The sequence below is a fragment of the Triticum urartu genome, chromosome 3 (genome assembly GCF_003073215.2).
Source record: "Triticum urartu cultivar G1812 chromosome 3, Tu2.1, whole genome shotgun sequence".
Lineage (NCBI taxonomy): Eukaryota > Viridiplantae > Streptophyta > Magnoliopsida > Poales > Poaceae > Triticum > Triticum urartu.
In genome coordinates this window covers 32,820,692-32,840,386 of record NC_053024.1, presented here as the reverse complement: position 1 = coordinate 32,840,386, position 19,695 = coordinate 32,820,692, and the positions used below count along the sequence as shown (strand labels likewise).

At 47.2% G+C, this 19,695-nt stretch overlaps 1 long non-coding RNA gene across 4 annotated transcripts in view; it reads right to left on the bottom strand.

Annotated features, from left to right (window-relative positions):
• The window catches only part of LOC125542558, a 30,674-nt gene extending 20,962 nt beyond the window's left edge, over positions 1-9,712 (bottom strand). For all 4 annotated transcript variants that reach the window (XR_007297946.1, XR_007297947.1, XR_007297945.1 and 1 more), the window contains exons 1-3: positions 9,315-9,712; positions 4,868-5,096; positions 3,107-3,251 (exon numbers count right to left, since the gene is read on the bottom strand). This is a non-coding gene — a long non-coding RNA (uncharacterized LOC125542558). The remainder of the gene's footprint in view (positions 1-3,106; positions 3,252-4,867; positions 5,097-9,314) is intronic.
• Positions 9,713-19,695: the final 9,983 nt, after the last annotated feature.

The window sequence follows — 19,695 nt, the reverse complement described above, 5'->3', positions numbered from 1 at the left end:
TTGTTCTCTTTTTTTGTCAGCTAACACCACTCATAGAGTTCTTTATTTTTTTTAAAGAAACTTGTTCTTATTTATTTATATTTTCCTTCATTTATTCTTTAAGATCATACCACCACAAGTATTAGATTTAAGCAATTTTAACATGCTTCCTCTTACTCCCTCTTTTCACATGGACGATAAGAAGGTAAGAGTTAATCAGACCCACTATTTATTGCAATCAACGGCTCAGATCTACTTTGTACTATTACCTTCATATGAAAAGGGCAGGTAAGAGGGAGCATGTTAAAAAACCTCGTATAATTATGCATACAATGTGGCGCGTATCCATCTTATGTCATTGGCTAACATGGACTATATTCTTTGGGCTTGGGCTTCACTACGGTTAATATAGCTGCATTAGACCAGATCAACACCGACTTAATTAGTTGGGCTTGTTTCTTCTTTTATTTGGGTCTCCAACTCAAAATCAACTCAAGTGGCTTTTGTTTTCAGTCACTTCTTTTGATCAAAGGTTAAACCATTTATTGGACACAGCTAAAAAAATGACTGGCCCAAATTAAATTTCGGGCGACTGAATATTAGTCGGTCCTTATATCCTCGACTGCGTTAGGTGTTGCTTAACTTCCTTGTTGCTGCAGGTTGTTCGGCACTTTGCCGGACAATTCACGGCCGGGCCAGGGATGGGGTTGGGGTTCTCTAACATCTTCAACTTGAGCACGCAGGTGACACACCTTGCGAGTCTTCACTTCTTAAATTTTACAGTTTGCTAGTTTAGGACCGTATTAGCTCTAATTATGGAGATTTTTTCATGGTACCTTAATTTTACATTTTCTTGGCGCATGTACCTTAATTTTACTGGCTACTGCATAGGTGAGTAGCAAAATCTAACAGTCGATGATTAGATTGGGCATTTTAGATTTTGTGCTTTTTTTGTTGGATTATAATACCCACTGACCTGCGCCGCTGCATGTATACATTAAAAGAGTGTTATTCATTGATGGACCACTTAATTTGTGGTATGTTGAATCAGACATATATTTTGTTGTGGACGGGCCATGAAGCTCGCTTACATTCGTGAATTTGGTTTCGCTCCATGCTGCAGGTTTTTGGACAGGTGGCAAATCAGCTGACCAGCGGCCTACAACTACAGGTCGCCAACAACAATTCCGTCCTGCAGTTGCAGGTGAATCTTGTATGTGATTATCTATTACCCCAGCGCTAGCATTTCTTTTTCCTGGAGAAACGTGAGATAAACTGTCTTCTTTCGGTAATAGCAGATGATATACCTATTTTGCCCAAATTACTAATACAAATCATCGTGAATCATGAAGGCTTCCCTAACTAGTTTCCTTTTAGGAACAAAAAACTACCCTTTTTTTAGGTGACAAAAAACTAGCTAATCGACCAGTCTATAAAATGTTGTGGTGAAGGCATTGCTTGGATATACTCGGATTGATTCTTTAAGGTGAAACCTAGACTCTAACCTTTGGTGGTTGGATCCGGTGACGGTGACGCTCGAGCGTCGTTCCCTTCTTGAAGAAGTTACTGTTGAAGAACCTTGTGGTCCTTGTGGTGTCATGAGTTGACTGGTCTGGATATGGTCATTGTTGTAGTTTGTTGGTTGTGGATTTGATCACTTCGGAGCTTTTTTTTTTCTCACTTAGGCATAGCTTTGGTCTTATATGACTTTGTTATTTGCTGGCGATTTTTTATGTGTGTGTTGATGTTTGGCTGTGCACATCTTAGCTATGCAGAGGCCGTGTGTATGCTCATTCTAGTCATATTCTCTTGATACTTCATTTTGCGTAATAAAATCCACCCTTTATCAAAAAAGGCCACTTAGGGAAAATAGCTTCTTAAAACACACAAAAAACTTCCTCCCAAAATAACACACACAAAAAAATTAAATATTAAAATCTACTTGGACAGGGTGACAGCAACGACGACCACATTATTCAGATGCCTCCGGATCAGGTGTCTGTTAGCATGGATCATCCGATGCAACAGCTCTCCCGGGGCATATGGAGGATCAGCTCTCAACCCTGGTTATTGCAATAATCACGGCCTTGTACAAGCCGGCGAGCGGTGTTCTTTTTCGTCACCACCCGCTCGCATATTACTGTGCTCTCGCTGCTATTTTCGTCGCAGGAGTCGGAGAAACTCTTACTGCATATTGGTTGTCGTGCTCCCGCAACGCCAATGGGCGCCATTTCGCCGTCGGCAAGGCTGTTTGGTGGGCTTCCGTTGTGTCGCTTATCTTTGTACTTGGCATCGGCGGCTGCCGTGTCATCATGGGCTACTAATCATACGGGGTTAGCAATGAAATTATTTGAAGCCGCACTTTGAAGTCTTAATTTTGTTTGACTAACGATGCTTTTTTGATCTTTTCTTAAACAGTGCACTCCATCAAGCAAGCAGAAGAACCAAGATGTAGCCTGTACAGAACATACAACCGGTCCAAACAAGGCATAAGAGTTGGATATGCGGCTTTTCTTGCTTGTTCTATTGCGGACACTTTAATATTTGGGCTTCTGTTATGTTGTTGAATAACTTTGTTTTGCCGTTTCTTATGAATGCTGATGCCGAATCAAGAAAAATTAGTGCTCTCGTCATTTTTTTATGCTAACAGATGTTTGATTTTATGAAAAAATATTTTTAATAATTTAGTTATAAAAAGAGCTAGATATTATGGGCACGAACCTGTGTAATTAAAAAAGCTCAATAATTCAAAAGTCACATTCAATTTGCATGTGGTGGGCAACGAGTTTAGTCTCATGTTGCTACTCTGTGTGTGGGTGTGTGTGTGGTGTGTGTGTGTGTGTGTTGGGGGGGGGGGGGTCGCTTACCTGAGCTAGTTCGTGAGTTGTCGGTTGAAAGAGCGAATTTCTGTTACCACTTAATTTAACTGAGTGGGAGGAGTATATTCATTCCGAGAAGGCCAATGTTCACCTTACACAATTAGTTTTGATTCTCTTTTCTCCTCGCATGGCCTCTTGATCTCCTCAGTTGGGAGCCTACTCTCCGTCACATAATGCAGGATAATTTCGCCGTGGCAACTATAATATACTCAGAGTGAAAAATTATTTTCTAGATAAAGAAAGAGCACCTTATTTTTTTAGTTCCTCTGATGTGAGCGCAGGGCGGCCTCCTCAGCCATCAGATGCACCATGGACCTCTTCTCTACGGTCGGCCAGCCAGTTAGCCAGTGCCCGCATCCTTGATGCATCGCGAGGGCGTGAACACACCTATATCTATATCAATATAAAAAATCCAAATGAGTTGGAAAGCAAATGATCTCGGCCTTTTCATCTATGTACTTCTAATCGAATTAATGGGCCATATATTTTCTTGGACCAATGCAAACTCCAGATTAGTTGCGCAATTATAACCTCTAATACTAGCATATAAACAAATTAATCTCTTGCACTCGTACCTGACGGCGTACACGTTAACCTCTATGCTTACCGTCATTGCCAAGAAAAAACAAAAATAAAAACTCTATGCTTACCGCTGAGCTCCCTCTTTGATAGCTACACGCCATGCTGGCCATGTCGCCCTAATTAAGCTCCTGCTCCTCGGCTAGAGCCCATAGCATTTTCTGCTGCAATGGTCTACCATTAATCCTGGACGAGCCCGAGCGTGCGCTACTCCACCTGCACGGCTGCACCCAATAGCTATTCTCATGTAACTACTTGCACCGACCTGGTGGCACGTTCCTCACACTCTCGCCGCCGGATGCCTCCAGGTCCAGGGTGCAGGTTGGCATCCTAACTACTGGACCAAGCCTAACTAACTGGTCTAGGCCATTAGCCATGTAATCGTCCAGCATCATAAAGTTCCTATAACTAACTGGACCAAGCCTACCTAGATTGGCAGCCCATACAATAACAACACGGGAGCTGAGGAGTTGCTGGTATCTGCTAGGTCTGGCGGATATGGAGCCCTCGCCCCTCGGTATCACAGAGGGGAGAATGAAGCCAATTTGCCGGAGCGACCACATGCATGGGGGTGAAACGGCGAGAGTTTCTTCACGCTGGTTCTGTGCTGGGAGCCTGGGACAGCCTGGGAGTGTTGGGCTGTGCTTTTTTGGGCCTGACCTCACGGGATGGCCTGATCCGGTGGCTGGCGTGCCACGCCGTGCCGGGCCGAGAAAATGGGCACGACATGAGAGCCGGCACCCACACAGGACGGCATGGGAAAAGCCCGTGTATGCCTCTCGAGGTCAACGAACAGCCCGCAGCCATAGCAGCCGCCTGCGCTCCGACGCTCCGAGTTTTGTCCCATGGCCGCGCAGGCGTGCACGGCCTCCCGCGTCGCCCACCCTCCCCCGCGTTTGGAGCTCCGTCTTGCGGATCCCCTCGCCCCGCGGCGCTCCTCTGGGCCGCGCTTACGGCCCCGCCTTTCGCGGGCGGTCCACGCCGTGCTCACCGCACCTCGCCGCTCTCATCAGCCCGTGGTCGGAGCTCTGTCCCCCGCATCCCCTCTCCTCGCCGCGATCTGGCCGAGCCGAATGAATGGTGCGTAGCCAAACGGGGAGTCGGGGTACATGGCGGGAATCCGTCGTGTCAATCCTTGTCCCACAGCAAGCTCCCAGCGCAGGTCAGCGCCGTCGTCGTCCATGGTGGGCCGCAGCACGGCAGGACCCAACGGCAGCCCGGCGTGCCGTGCGGACTGGCCGGGCCGACTGGCCTGAGGACGAGGCGGTCCGAGGCATGACGGGCCTGTGCCGTGCTAACCTGACCCGGCCCAAGTCTTTTACTATCAGTGTTTCATTACAATGCTTGTTTATATTGTGTAATCTGTTACTCCGTGCATGTGCACAGTTTCTCACGTTCGTGTGCAGAGGGATCAAGCAAAGCATATATACCGTTAAGAGCTCTTCATGCATAGGTTCGTTTGCTTTGAGTATGTCTCCATAATCATTGTCCGCGGCAGTAAAATTTCTGTCTGTTTTCAGTATTGATAAAATTAGCCATCATTGTCCAGTGACCAAGTAAATTCTGCAACTGGTTAATTCTCTGCTTTTTATCCTTTGTCCTTTGCATGAAATCTTCAGTTTTAGGCGTGTCTTCTTGAGGGAATTCTCCTTTGATCTCCTGCATAATCATTTCATGAAGCTATAAAATTGCACATAGGTTCCAAGTCAGTAGAAATATAGACATGCTTAATAACACTAATAGAAGTCACAAAGACACTGTTTATATTTGCTGAACTACCATTGCTGAGGTAGGAAATCTAGTAGCTTAGTGTTCTATGTTCTGGATAAATTATTTGACTGAAATTATCCAGAATGGGTTTCAGAAATTCGATACACGAACCTTATATCATTATCAGATGTGTCATTTTGTACCGATAGGTCAGTTCTATCTTATACTCCTACCATCCTATGTCATTATATTTGAAGATTTAATTAGTAGAGCACATTATACTTTGAAGTATAGAAGACTGATGGTTGTTGATACAGGAGACCATCATACATATGTACGCATTATTATATCAGCCCGGGCAAAGACCGGCCTGGCTGCGTCGTTCGCGCAAGCCGGGCCCGGAAGTGTGTCCGGCTAGGGCCGAGTGTCGTCCGTCACCAGCTGGGCTGTTTCATTCGCCTGACCCGGGGTACGAGCGGGCGCGACACGTTCGCTCTCTGCTAGGCTATTTTGTTCAGGTGACCCGGCTCAGGGCGTGAGCGACGGACCGGCCGCACCGCCAAGGCTGTCCCATGAAGGCATGAATGGTGCTCGGCTTTGTGCGAATTGAGATGCTTCGTGGGCTTTTGGGAATTTTCTTAAGTTGGTTTCGTTTTTCTTTAAGTTTGTTGTTTTATGTGCCGAGTGGGGCGCAACGTCAGATGCCGCGCACATCCACCTGTCTCTCACTTCGCTTTGCAGCTTCTGGTTCATCCAGCTTTGTCGCCGGTGATGGTGTTTGTCGTTGGGCGACGTACTGTTTGCTCCTCCTATCGGCCGAGGTCTGGATATTTTCCTGCTTGCATGTGACCCATAGGCTGCGTTTGCAACCGTTTGACTTCTTCTATTCTGGCCGTTCTTATCACGACCAGATGAAGAGGAAGGTATCTCACAGCCATGCAAATCGTTGCCCCCCGACAATGACGCATGTGGTGTAGTACAGTTCGCGAGCCAGATGTTGGGTCTGGCCTCGTCAGTGTACTTGTCCACACCATAGGGCCGAAAGCGTTCCAGGAACTTGACATTGCGGATGCAGGTGCCATAAGCTCTCGATCCCATGTAGGCGATGTCATCGTCTTGAGGATGATCGTCTTGATCTTGAGGGTCAGGGTCCTCAACTCGATGGCCACTAACATGGCGATCATGACACCCATTGTCTCGGGAAGGCCTGAGCTGCTAATGGATTGAGGTGGCAAGGCGCCTCTCCTCCCCTCCTGGTCTTGAGACCGTTGAGCGATGACGAGCTCATGCCCATCTCTTGGCTAGCCAATCCTGGACTGGCTGAAGCCTCCGGGAGATGAGAGAGGAGCCCGAATTTTGCGTGCCCTTTGTGCGCTTGATCTTGGAGCTTGCTGTGACCGAGATGGCCTGAGCCCCAGAGATGGCCGCGTGCTGAACAACGGCTTCCTCAAGTTGGAAGAGGATTTGGTGGATCTTGTCATGGCCTTCCGCACCTTTCGAGATCTCGATCGCGTGGGATGCCATCGTGGCGGCGACGAGGTTCTTGACCAGAGAGTCGAAGACGGGGACACCCTTCTTCTTCAGCAAGCCAAACTCGACGTTGACTTGACATCCTTGATTGCACGACTCCTAAACACGACCACCGCGCTAGGTGGCGAGCTTGTTCTTTGGGCACTCGAGCTCTTCCCGCTTGACAGGGAGGTTAAAGGCACAATGCCTCATGTTTCACCCCTTCAGGATATTGGTCGGTGATGGGGGTCATCAAGGTGTCGAAGTTGGCGGCCGCGCTGGCTACAACCCCTGTCATGATGACCTCATGAGAGGCATCATAGCTGGTTGGTCCTTCACTTCTGTCTGCACCGGAAACAAGGATAGGCAAGAATGAGTCAATCTTGCCAACTAGATGAAAACCCAGATCTATGGACGAACAAGATGAAGAGGCTTGCTCAGACGGCTCGTGGCGGGGCTGTTGACATGCCAAGATTGTAATAGATGAAGCCTGGGCAGCAAGGCCTTTGCCTGGCTAAAGGAGGTGGCGTGGATCAGACTCCTCCCTTCTTGGAGACCATGTGCATGTAGCCGAGGAGAAGATCTCAACAGGAGGCAACACCACCTATCTTCAAAGTTGGGGAAGCGACCTCGGTCTGATCAAATGGATCTGTACAACCACTTCCTGGCACATCAACTCTTGGTGTCTTCAGACCTGTGGTTCGTCGAGTGAAGTTGTATTTGTTCGGAGGGGATGCGAGCGGCGGATTGAGATGGTTGCACGCGATACACGTTCTACCCATGTTTAGGCCCTCCCTAGAGAGGTAATACCCTACTCCTACTTACCGTGGTTGTATTGCTCGAGTGCTCACTGGTGATCGGGAAGATTTCCCAAGGGATGTCTTTCTTGTGTTACAAGCTCAGAGCTACGGCGGCGACCGGGGAAGAAGATGAGGGTAGGTGAAAGCTGTTGGGTTTAGTACCACATCGGTTGTGAAGGAGACATAACACGACTTATAAGGGCCAGGGTGTCCCCTCCTAATAGGCTAGTATTTTGGGGCGAGAAGGCCCAAGGCCTCTCATAAGTCGGTGTTGTTCTCCGGTTGGGCCTGGTGACGCAAGTGGGTCCGAAATACTGGTGTTGGCGGACCTGAGATTGCGCAACAGAAACCCTAGCTAGATGTCTCTAGAATGATTTGTCCGGCTTGATAGGGCCCCTAGTTTGCCTTATATACTTGGCCAGGCTAGAGTTACATGGCTTGGGGCAGACTACTGGTGGGCTCGCGCCCCTTGGTCGAACCGAACCATGTCATGCGCATATAGCTACTTGCATCCTTGTCTCCTCTGGGTACAGTGGATGACTTGACACCTTGCTCGGGGTATCGTATCCTTGTCACTTCTCTCAAAAATGGCTGGCTTGTGTTCAAATTCTTGTTTGCATATCCAATTGGAGCATCTTTTATAAATTAAGTGATTTTTTAATAAACTCCGGTTCTAGTAATCAATGCTTATTTACATGCGCCGCTGCCGGATGCTCATGTTACTTCCTAATCACTCCTGATTTGTTTTTTCTTGCGTATTATTCCTAAGAATAAGTTTTTGCTTATCACCCGTAGGGAATTTGGATATAACCCATATAGAAACTATCTGTAGAACACTAGATGGCATAACAAAAGATACCATTGGCTATAATATTTTTATTGCGGCCCCCATTGTGTGCATGTATCCGTTACAATAATTAACATTTGCCTATGCGTTGAGGAATAATATGTTTAAATCTGGCATGAAATTACAAGCACATTTTATTTATAGTTCAACTAATAATCAACTTTCTGCATTCAGAATAATAATAGCTGATATGTATACTTCAAACATTTTCGTGTGTTATATGATATAACTCTAACTGCAACTATAATGATATTTTGGTTGTGGTTTATCTAGCTCCAGTAATGAAGATTTAGGGACATTTACAGGTTATGATGTGTCCAAGTGCAGGTATGAAGATATGTCTAACTGCAACTAGGAGTCGTATGATATATTTGTCATGATTTATCTCGTAACAATTAAGAAGAACTGGTTATGAATTTCTCAGAACTTCAAATACATTTATGAAGATTGATGCTTCTATTTATGTATAATTATGTCTATCATATATAGTTAAGTACTGTTTAGGTATGGTCATTTAGATCCAACCGAGGTGTTCCGTTTAAGTAACTTTACGTAAATATAGTATATTTGATCTGTTTAAATATGTATATTATGAAAATCTAACGGATGTACTCCCTCTGATCCATATCACTTGCCGCTCAAACAGATGTATCTACGTCTGGACACATCTGTTTGAGCGACAAATAATATGGATCTGAGGGAGTAATATATTTTGGTAATTCTGTGGATGTAACAGCAAATCGGAGAACCATGCATGGTGTGCAGGTGTTTTACTGGTTCAATAGTTTGATAGATCTGACAAATTAATTAAGCTGGCCCAAATATTAATATGGTAAACTATCGTCACCAAAATTTTTTTCAGGCATAGAGAACACATACAGACACAAAAGAATTTTAATTCAAAAAACTTGCATCACCCGGCGTACAGCTAGCCTCATATCTCCCAACAGAATGAAGAAGAAAAATATATATCGTATAACCAGTGGACCGAAAGGGAAAAGAAATACTCACATAAATGGGCTACAAATTGATTGTCGCCCCCCTCGATGGTAATCCGAAATTAGGTGTTGCTGCTTTCGTGCGCGTGCCGGCAGAGAGAACATGCATCCCTCTGGTTGCCTCCCTCGCCGGACGTCCGGCCAGCCACAGCACGTACCCCGGTGACTTGCTACTCTAGCTCTTCAGCCCCCGTGTCCCGCAACGGCCGGCGTCGACGTTAAAGTAAGGAAGCACATGGATGAGTGAAGAGGCCAAGATCTGCATCTCAATCGGAGGATGATATGTTGGTGATAGTAGGGAAAATAAGGCTTGCTAATTAAGGAGGATGAGATGGTGGTAAAAATAAGGTTTGCTGATGTACAAGAACGGCTTGCCAACTCTGTTAGTTGTCTCTTATAGCTAGAGGCTGGGTCCCGAATGGCTGCACGCCTGTGACCAGCTCGGCAGCTTCGATGTTAGTGCTAGCAGCTTCGATGTGAGTGCTACTTTACATGAACTTTAGGTATTATAGTAGTACTAGTAGTACTAGGAATATATTCGATTAGAGCTTTATTGGTTGAACCCACATGCCAAAAGCCAGCTTAAAATAAAGCATGTCGGCTTTATGATTTATTATTGGCGCCATCAGCTTTTTAGTTTTTTATAACCTCGACGTTGTGGTTGGCTTCACGCGCTCACCCCAGAGAAAAAGGTATTTCACGCGCTCGCTCGATAGAATACAGTTTTGTGCTTGCAAAGAGAGCCTGTATCAATGAGAACACATAGTTGCTGATGTCACGGATGACATCACAAATCGGCACCATCCTAATTTTGAACCCAAATATTTTTTTTACAATTCGAACTAGTTAGGATGTGAACAATTAGGATTGTAAGAAAAAATGGGTACAAGATTCTGAAAGAAGCTGGGTGGAGGATCGATTCTCAAGTTTATGGGAGAATCGGCCAAAAGAGCTAAGCCTTTGTGAAGTTTTTTGGCCAACAAAGACTACACTCTAGCGGACACCACTTCAGAAACCTCTTAATTTCTTCGCCACAAAAAAAACCTCTTAATTTCTTCACATGCATAGTATCGTACTTTTTACTTTTTCCTTTCTCACACCTTTCACACACCAAAAGATCGATTATTCTACATGCTCACCTACTGGGCTCTAGATTTTAGAGCATCTCGGATGCGAATCTTCAAAACGTCCCAAATGTCGGGCCGAAAGGGTCTGGACACTTATTAGGCCTCCAACACGGATCATCAAATTCGGTCTGGATTGGAAAGAGCACCCAAAATCCCACAAACCATTCTCAAATTGGAGAAGCTATGGACAAGTTCGGACATTCCTTCGCTCCAACGTCGGTTGGATCACGTCACCCCACAACATGTCTCCCACTCATCTCTTTCTCCTATCGGCTCGCCTGGCCCACTTTAAGTCATAGCCCACGTTCTGGATTTGAGAGACATGGTTGGATGGACGGCCTATTCACAGACACGCCCGGACGTGTATGTTGTCATTTGATGAAGTCCGTTTGCTGATCCACGTTGGAGATGCCCTTCGTCTGAACCTACATGAACTAGTAGACTGCCCGTGCGTTGCCACGGGCCGAAAATGAATATGTAAACAATGCTCAATTTATAGCTACAATCATCTTCCGTTGTAAACGTTGCCGCGGGCCTCGTTGTAAGCTTTTTTCTGGTTTCTTGCTCCTCCATTTTATTGCTGCAATCATCTTCTATTCCGACACATGCTTCCAATCCTATGTTTTGGATACCTCCAGATCGAACGCAGCCCAATTCTTTCTATCCTTGTCTTTCTTCTCGCGGAGGCAGCATCTCCTTAACCATCAGTGAAAAACAAAGCAGCCTATCTCTTGTCATCCCTCCTCCACATTCACCTTTATCTCTTTTTTTGAAATGAGGCAAAAGACTTGCCATTTTCATTGATTAGAGAGTGAGAATTGCCCATTAATTGATGAGAAACCAGGCTAAAACCGACATATCCAACCCACATAACATCGGTACACCGGCCAACCTGGCTATCGACATAGAACATAAAGCTACAAAGAGGAAAAGACATCTGGCGACTAGTCGCAAGCGTCATCGTCATCACCGGTTACCTCCGAACGAGCAACTCCGACTTCAGCATAGTCCTTCTTCGTCGAAGCCAACCCCGCAAGTAGCTGCACCAAAACCATGACGACAGATGTCAACAGAAGGCCACACGCGCAGACAACCGACAACTCCGACTCTGACGACGAGCATCACAAGGGAAATGTGAAGGACTTGCGGCGCTGCAGCTTTGACTTCAAAGCAACCAAACAACCAGCGAAAGAGCATCTCAGACACGTCGAGAAGATCTGACTACCGAAGCCCGAGCCACGAATGAAGCTCCTCTTGACTCCATCATCGTTGCCAAACAGACACCATCGCCCCCCCAAAATGGCTGCCTCAACAAACTACACGGTGAAGATGCTGCAAAGCATGCAGTGAACATGCTGCCATCCACCAGTCTCCGGGTAGTGGCTGACTCTGAGACAATGCCCCAAAGAAGGAAGAAGACGTGAAGGCCCCTTTGTCGTCCGATCCTGAGGATCTGAGCTTTCCCTCCGGAGACAAGACCGCGGGGACGGGCCGAGAGGAGCACCACATAGCAACAACGCTTCCAAGAAAGAGCACGACGCCCACGGGCATCGCCGTCGCTAGACCCGGCAAAGGCCAAACATATGATTTCTCGTTGGGAAACGTAGCATGCAATTTCAAAAAAATTCCTACGATCACGCAAGATCTATCTAGTAGATGCATAGCAACGAGAGGGGGAGAGTGTGTCCACGTACCCTCGTAGACCGAAAGCGGAAGCGTTAGGTTAACGCGGTTGATGTAGTCGAACGTCTTCATGATCCAATCGATCTAGTACCGAATGTACGGCACCTCCGAGTTCAGCACACGTTCGGCTCGATGATGTCTCTCGAACTCGTGATCCTGTAGAGGGTCGAGGGAGAGTTTCATCAGCACGACGGCGTGGTGACGGTGTTGGTGATGTGATCCGCGCAGGGCTTCGCCTAAGCACTACTATGCTATGACCAGAGGAGTAAACTATGGAGGGGGGCACCGCACATGGCTAAGAGAATAACTGTTGTGCTTTGGGGTTCCCCCTGTCCCCGTATATAAAGGAGGGGAGGAGGAGGCCGGCCACCAAGGGGGCGCGCCAAGGGGGGGGGTGTTGGTGTCAAAACCGGCGGATCTCGGGTAGGGGGTTCCGAACTGTGCGTCTAAGGCAGATGGTAACAGGAGGCAGGGGACACGATGTTTACCCAGGTTCGGGCCCTCTTGACGGAGGCAATACCCTACGTCCTGCTTGATTGTTCTTGATGATATGAGTAGTACAAGAGTTGATCTACCACGAGATCAAAGAGGCTAAACCCTAGAAGCTAGCCTATGGTATGATTGTATGTTGTCCTACGGACTAAAAACCCTCCGGTGTATATATACACCGGAGGAGGCTAGGGTTACACAGGGTCAGTTACAATGGATGAGATATACATATCCGTATTGCCTAGCTTGCCTTCCACGCCAAGTAGATTCCCACCCGGACACGGGACGAAGTCTTCAATCTTGCATCTTCATAATCCGACAGTCCGGCCAAAGGATATAGTCCGGCTGTCCGGAGACCCCCTAATCCAGGACTCCCACAGTAGCCCCTGAACCAGGCTTCAATGACGATGAGTCCGGCGCGCAGTGTTTTCTTCGGCATTGCAAGGCGGGTTCCTCCTCCGAATACACCATGGAAGAGTTTGAATACAAGGACAGTGTCCAACCCTGCAAAATAAGTTCCATATACCACTGTAGAGAGAATAATATTTCCACAAATCTAATCTGCTGACACCTTTTGACAGCATGACATCACGCCATGACCCGGTCATTATTCGAACCATTTCTCTCAACCAGCTCCGCACATAACGCGAGGCGGTTTTCTTGACATGTCTTGTCAAAGCAGAGACCGTGTTCCCCTTATCATGTGATTCTCATCAATACAAACGTGGGTAACCCAACCGTGCCTGTTGGTATGACCCCTAGATCTTAGGTAAGTCTCAAACGGCCACGAGGAGGATGCCTGATATTCACCCTCTTTATAAAGGGGACAAGGCTTTTTCTTTTTTCCCTCCCACGCTCAATCGAATCCTTCCCCCGCCTCGAGTTCTAACATCCAAAGCTCAGGTCAGTTGCTTCGGACCTTCAACTATGTCCGAATCCAACCTTCAAGGTCGGTGGATGCCTTCCTCCGTCACAGAGGAGGACATCAAGAAGTTGAGAGAGGCCAGATATCTAACCGCCGAAATTTTGCATAGGCTGCCCGGCTGAGGGAAGGTCGTCCCTACTCCCGAACACAACGAGAGCGTTGTGTTCATCTCCCACTTCCTCCGAGGACTAGGCCTCGCTCTGGATCACTTTGTTAGGGGTCTCATGTTCTATTACGGGCTGGATTTTCATGATCTGGCCCCATATTCCCTTCTTCACATCTCGTCATTTATTGTCGTATGTGAGGCCTTCCTCCGCATTACCCCTCACTTCGGCCTGTGGCTCAATACCTTCGATGTGAAGCCGAAGATGGTCGAGGGGCAGCACACAGGGTGCAGAGGTGCTTTAATAAGAAAAATTGCTGACGCTCCATGGCCAGAGGGATCCTTTTCAGAGGTGTCCGGATTGTGGCAGCGGGAGTGGTTTTACATCACAGCTCCCCGAAGTGCCAAGTGGGTAGCTGCCCCTACCTTTCGCTTGGGCCCCCACCACAACTGATGTCATGGATCAGCAGGGGGCTGAGCTGGGGTCCAGCCAAGGACATGCCAATACTGCAGAGCCGTATCCGAGATCTCTTAGAGGGAGATTTCAGTCTGGTTATGGTAATGCAAGTTATGCTGGTTCGTCGAGTCCAACCTTGCAAATGCCGGCCCCTCCGTATGTGGGAGTTCAACCCGGAAGGACCGAGTGCTATTCAGCATTTCCTCGGCATGACGCACAAAGAGATGTACAAATCGTTCTTCGGACCCCAAATAGAGTGTCCGGACACCAGTGAGGACGTGGGCCTGAGCTGCAACCGCCCCGCCGCCCAAGTAAGTAATCCCATGCCGAACCTGCTGTCCTTTTATTTATCATGGCATCATTCTAAAGAGCCGCCTTTTGACCAGGATCGGATAACAAAGGCGATGATGATCAGGTGTTCGCCCCCCCCTTCCTGAGGGCTTGGACAATCCGGTACTGGACAAGATGCTCGAGCCGGTGCCTTATCCAGTGTCCTCAAAGGAAGATGATGGGGGGAATAAAGAGGGCGAAAGAGGCCCTCACTCGCTACTTATTCCAGCCGGGGGGATAAGCACCTCCTCGAGGGAGGACAATCAAAGGGAAGAATCTGACATTCTCTCTCCTCGAGGAAGGAAGAGGACTACCTCTGAAGATCCGGAAACTAAGGTTTCCAAGCAGGAGAAGAAATCTTCATCAGAGTGTCCTGCCTCGGAGGGTATTCTTGCCGCACAGTGTCCGCGTGGAGATCAGCCCTCTACCGAGCTGTAAGTAATCGAAAAGCACTTTAATAGTGGAAATGTCCTACCTTACTTCCGAAGACAATAACCGTTGCTTATAAATTGCAGTCCGGATCGTAGCCCGTCTCAACAGAGTTCGTCTTCGGGGGACCTTCTTCCGGAGATGATGGAGAACGAAACGCCTCCCCCCACACCCCGCCTCACGAAGCGGGTGACCTTGAAGTGTCGTCGCGAAGGGTATCTCCGAATCCACTAAGGCCGGAGGATAACCCTTTGGCTACCCGGGATTCCCAGTATCCGGCTCTTAAAGAGAGCGACAGCAAGGGTCCGTATAGTGTGCGGTCGGACACACTGAAGGATCTTCTGGGGCAAGCGGCCGTCTCGGAAGCGCATCGTACGCTAATGGGTATGTTAATTGAAAGGATTTCATCCGCTGAAAGCGGTTTGCATGAAGCCTTTATGAGTCTGCTGAAAGGCTTCGAGGTACGTGAAATAATGTATGTTTTTAACAATACTGCATACGTTAGGTATGCCCTATGCAGATAGTATCCCCTGAGACTCTGGTTGTTGTCAAAAACGGCGGCAAATAGAGGATCATAGTCCCAGGTAACAACCAGACCGCCTTTATGTGGATGTGGCTGAAGCTCCGGTGGCTAGCCGGACTGACGGGTTTGCCGAGCTAAAGCGGCAACTTGATGCGGCAAATGCCGACATCATGCTTGTCAACAAGCGGCTTGACAAGGTACAGGGTGAGTGATTTTTTCTGGTAATCGTCACATAATAAGAGGAGCGTGATGCCAGTATCTTTAATATGTTGTGACTGCAGATGGAGCTGCCACCGTGGAGTCCCTTCGGGCGGAGCTTGCCCGAGCCAAGGAGCAAGCAAGGAGTAGCAATGCGGTCGCTTTAAAGGCGACCGAAGAGTTAAGGGCCGAATAGGCCGCGCATTGCGATAGCAGGAAAAAAATAGCCAAGATGGTTGTAGAGTTAAAAGATGCCGCTGACCGTTACCAGCTTGTTGAAGAACAAAACTGGGCGAAGGAGCTTCATCTTCTGGTCCTTCTAATTCTGGTGCTCCTTCAAGTGCCACAGGGAATTATACTCATTTGATGTCATTCTTTACTGCCAGTGGTAACTTCTGAGTGATAGAATGTTGCTACTTTAGTCTGCGTGATGCTACAAAACTGATGTATGTTATAACAGGTGTCCTTAGTTGAGTCTGATGTGAACTAAGTTGAGTCTTATGTGAACTGCAATATTTGGTCATTTGGCACTTATGAACAACTCAATGCTTTTTGTGTTGTTCATTTGGCATTTCTGAAACAACTCAATGCTCATTTGGCACTTGTGAACAACTCAATGCTCGTGTAAATATTATGTCAAGAAACCATGCTCATGTGACTTTTGTGAAACAACACAATGCACATGTGTCAAGAAACAACACAATGCACATGTGTCAAGAAACCATGCATGTACTGGATGCTACTACCACAATGGCCACATACTTCATTACTAGGATGAACATACCAAATATTGTTTACAAAGACACTAACTAGTAACACCTGACACTAACTTGCAAAGATTAACCTGACCACAACTGACACTAACTTGCAAAGATTAACCTGAACACAACTGACACTAACTTGCAAAGATTAACCTGACCACAACTGACACTAACTTGCATCTCTCCTTAACAAGGATCAACCTGACACTAACTTACAAGGATCAACCTGACCACTACTTGCATCTTCAGTGCCAAAATAAGCTTGAGTCTAAACCACTGACACTAACTGCAGCAGCATCTTACTGCACCAGCATCTAGCTCTGCGGCAGCATCTTGGCTGTCACCAAACCTACCACAAAGATAAGAAAAAGAAAGACAACATTCTGATATTTGGCCTTCAGTGCATCTAGCTCTGCATTTTTCTCCCTGAGCTGATCTTCCAAAGCCACCACCTCTCTTCCTCTTTGAGCTTCAGGCAGAGCCACAACTGCACTGTCATCTTCAAACACACCAACACTTGATTCACCTCTCAGCCTACGCACTTCATCTCGCAAATCTCCAATCAAATCACTCAAAAACTTAGGCAGAGGATCATCATGCCATTCAAGGAAGCCACAACCACCATGCTGTACCAACAGAAATCAGGGTTTGAGAGGGGAGAAGATCTAATGAACAGAAAAGTAGAACAAAAATGAAACTTACCATGGCATCCACGCAGGCATAGTACCTCCTGCCTGGGTTCTGGCGGCTCCATGAGATCCATCTCGGCGCCTTCCTATGCGGCATGCACCAGCAGAGCTTCTCCGGCTCATACGCCATCGGGCTCTCACGGTAGGGCACCGGCGACCTCGATTCGTCCCCTCTCCTTCCAGAGGCTCGATGGAAGCTGGGAACCTGAGAACGACCCGAAGACCACGACATTGACATTCACTTGGACGCAGCCGCCGCCTGCGAAATCACCGATGCCTGCGAGATCGCCTCCACCACAAGCCCGCTCAGGAATCGCCTCTGCCGTCGTGTAACCCTAGTTTTCCGCCCAAATGCACAAACTGTTTCACTCAACTGTTTCCTGTTCGCCCCGCGCATTGCTTTAATAACTAGGGCCACCACTCAGGGCAATCCCTGTTGACAGTGGCCACGTCAGCGTTTTTGTTGCTCTAATGTACGTTTTTTTAGCATTTGGTCATCTAACTTGAGCATTTGGCCAGAGGTTCAAGAGGAGATATAATTTGAGCATTAGCTAAATAACGTAGCATACATACCGGAGTTCAACATAACCATAGATTCTTACAGCCATAATTACTAGATTCTTACAACATTAGCTAAAGACCATAGCATAGTGGAGTTCAACATTGTTCACAACTACTACATCCATACATTACACTTAACAAGGATCAACCTTCACAAAAGATTAGCAAAGCCTTCTATCAAAGCAACTTATATCATGATAGGTATGTTCTGCTTCATCTACCTAGATCATCTTCATCTACCTCATTCCTTCAAGATGTCATGGATCAACTTCAACTTCTCTTTGCTCTTCTCCAGTGACTTCAACTGAACAGCAAGCTGGAGCTTTACCTCATCAAAACTACTAAATGGTAAACAATGTGCTTCATCATCAGTAGTAGTAACTATATTACAGTGAACATGAGAGAGCATCAATCTTACAGGCTGAGCACATACTAGAAACCTCCTGCCCGTCTCAAATGATTGAAAAGCTACACAGCGCTCAGTTGGCAGACGATGCTCCACGCAGAGCCCCTCTGGTGCATTCTCTAAGCCATTGTAGTCTTGGTCTTCAATGCTAGCAGGTATCTACAGGGAGCAAATCCTCAAATCAGAAAACCAGATCATCAAATCCCAAAATCCCCAAATCACCTAACCCTAACCCTAGCTCTACCACTGACCTGATAATGCATCCCGTCGTCGGAGGAGGAGATTTGCAGGCCGGACAAGTCGTCGCTGCTCTCATCCTCGAAGACCATGGCGCGGCGGCGGTGGCGGACGCGGCGGTCTGCGCGGCAAGCGGCGGCGGCGGCTGGAGAGACGAGGGTGATGAGGCGAGGAGAGGGACAGAGTGTGGCTGGCTCTGGTTGGGTTCGACCGGACCCAGCTACATGGAGCGACCGCGCGGGTGCGAGAGTTACCGAGCGGGTGCGCGCGGGTAAGCCACCGTGGCAGCTGACACGTGGGGCCGATAGGTCAGATACGTAGTCAATACACGCTTATACGGCTGTCAGACCGTTTTGCAACACTTAGGCTTAGAGTTGGTACTGCATAGCCAAAAAATTGACTAGTGGTACTGATTCATCACAATGTGCCGAAGTATGGTACTGCCTTACAATTAACTCGCCAGGAGCCCAGGAGGAGCTACGAGCTACGGGCGACGTCTCAACATGCATCATAGGTATAAAAATCAACAGCACGTCGAACATATTAAGTTCACAGTTGGTTCAGCATAGAATGGTAGCATCAGACTTAGCACATACTACGAGAGAATGAGATTCAGCAGTAGCAGCACAAGCAGTGACAGCGACACCTGGCTCTGGTCTGGTTCAGCAGCAATAACGCCATCAGCTTCAGGTGGACAGGCAGCAGGCACAAAGCCAAAATACAATGACCCCATCCCCACAAACATCAGGTGGGATCAAACGCAGCAACAACAGGAGATAGCATACACGCAGCTGCAACCAAAAGCAGGAACGAAAATGCTTTTTTTAGCATGAATTGTTCTACTCCCTCTGATCCATAGTAATTGTCCCTGATTCCAAATCAGCGACAAGTAATATGGATCGGATGGTATTTTCTATTAATTAACCAAATGCTACTCATATGAACCAGTTTGGAAAGATAGTACCAACAATTGGGGCTAGGTCAGTGAATTGGTACTGGTTTTCAATTTTTTGCAGATCGGTACCGATTTTTCCAATTAGTTGAAACTCTATCCAAGCATCTCTTTTTTGGAATCTGCATGACACAGTTGTGCGCAGGAGGGCCTGATGCTGCTGCGCAATATCACTAATCTTATTGGTCAATCACTTAATGTAGGGTAAGTGTGTTTTGTTTTCTTGTTGAAAAAATGGAGGGGGCGTGTGCTAGTTGAAACGGGGCATGAGAACCAACCATTGATTGGATGATTAGGGAGGTGTATTTTTTTGTGTGGATCATGCCCTAGCTCATTAGGGATCAAAACATGGCAAATTTGATTTGTGTCTTATTCTGGTGGAATATTCTTTCAATGAGAGGCAATGTTTTTATCGGTAGCGAGACGTTTATAAAGACTTCGTGAATCTTTAGACCCATCGGCTCAATCTTTTGGAGGTGCTCATAGAGATAGGGTCTCTGTGTACATGCATTCATTACCTTGAT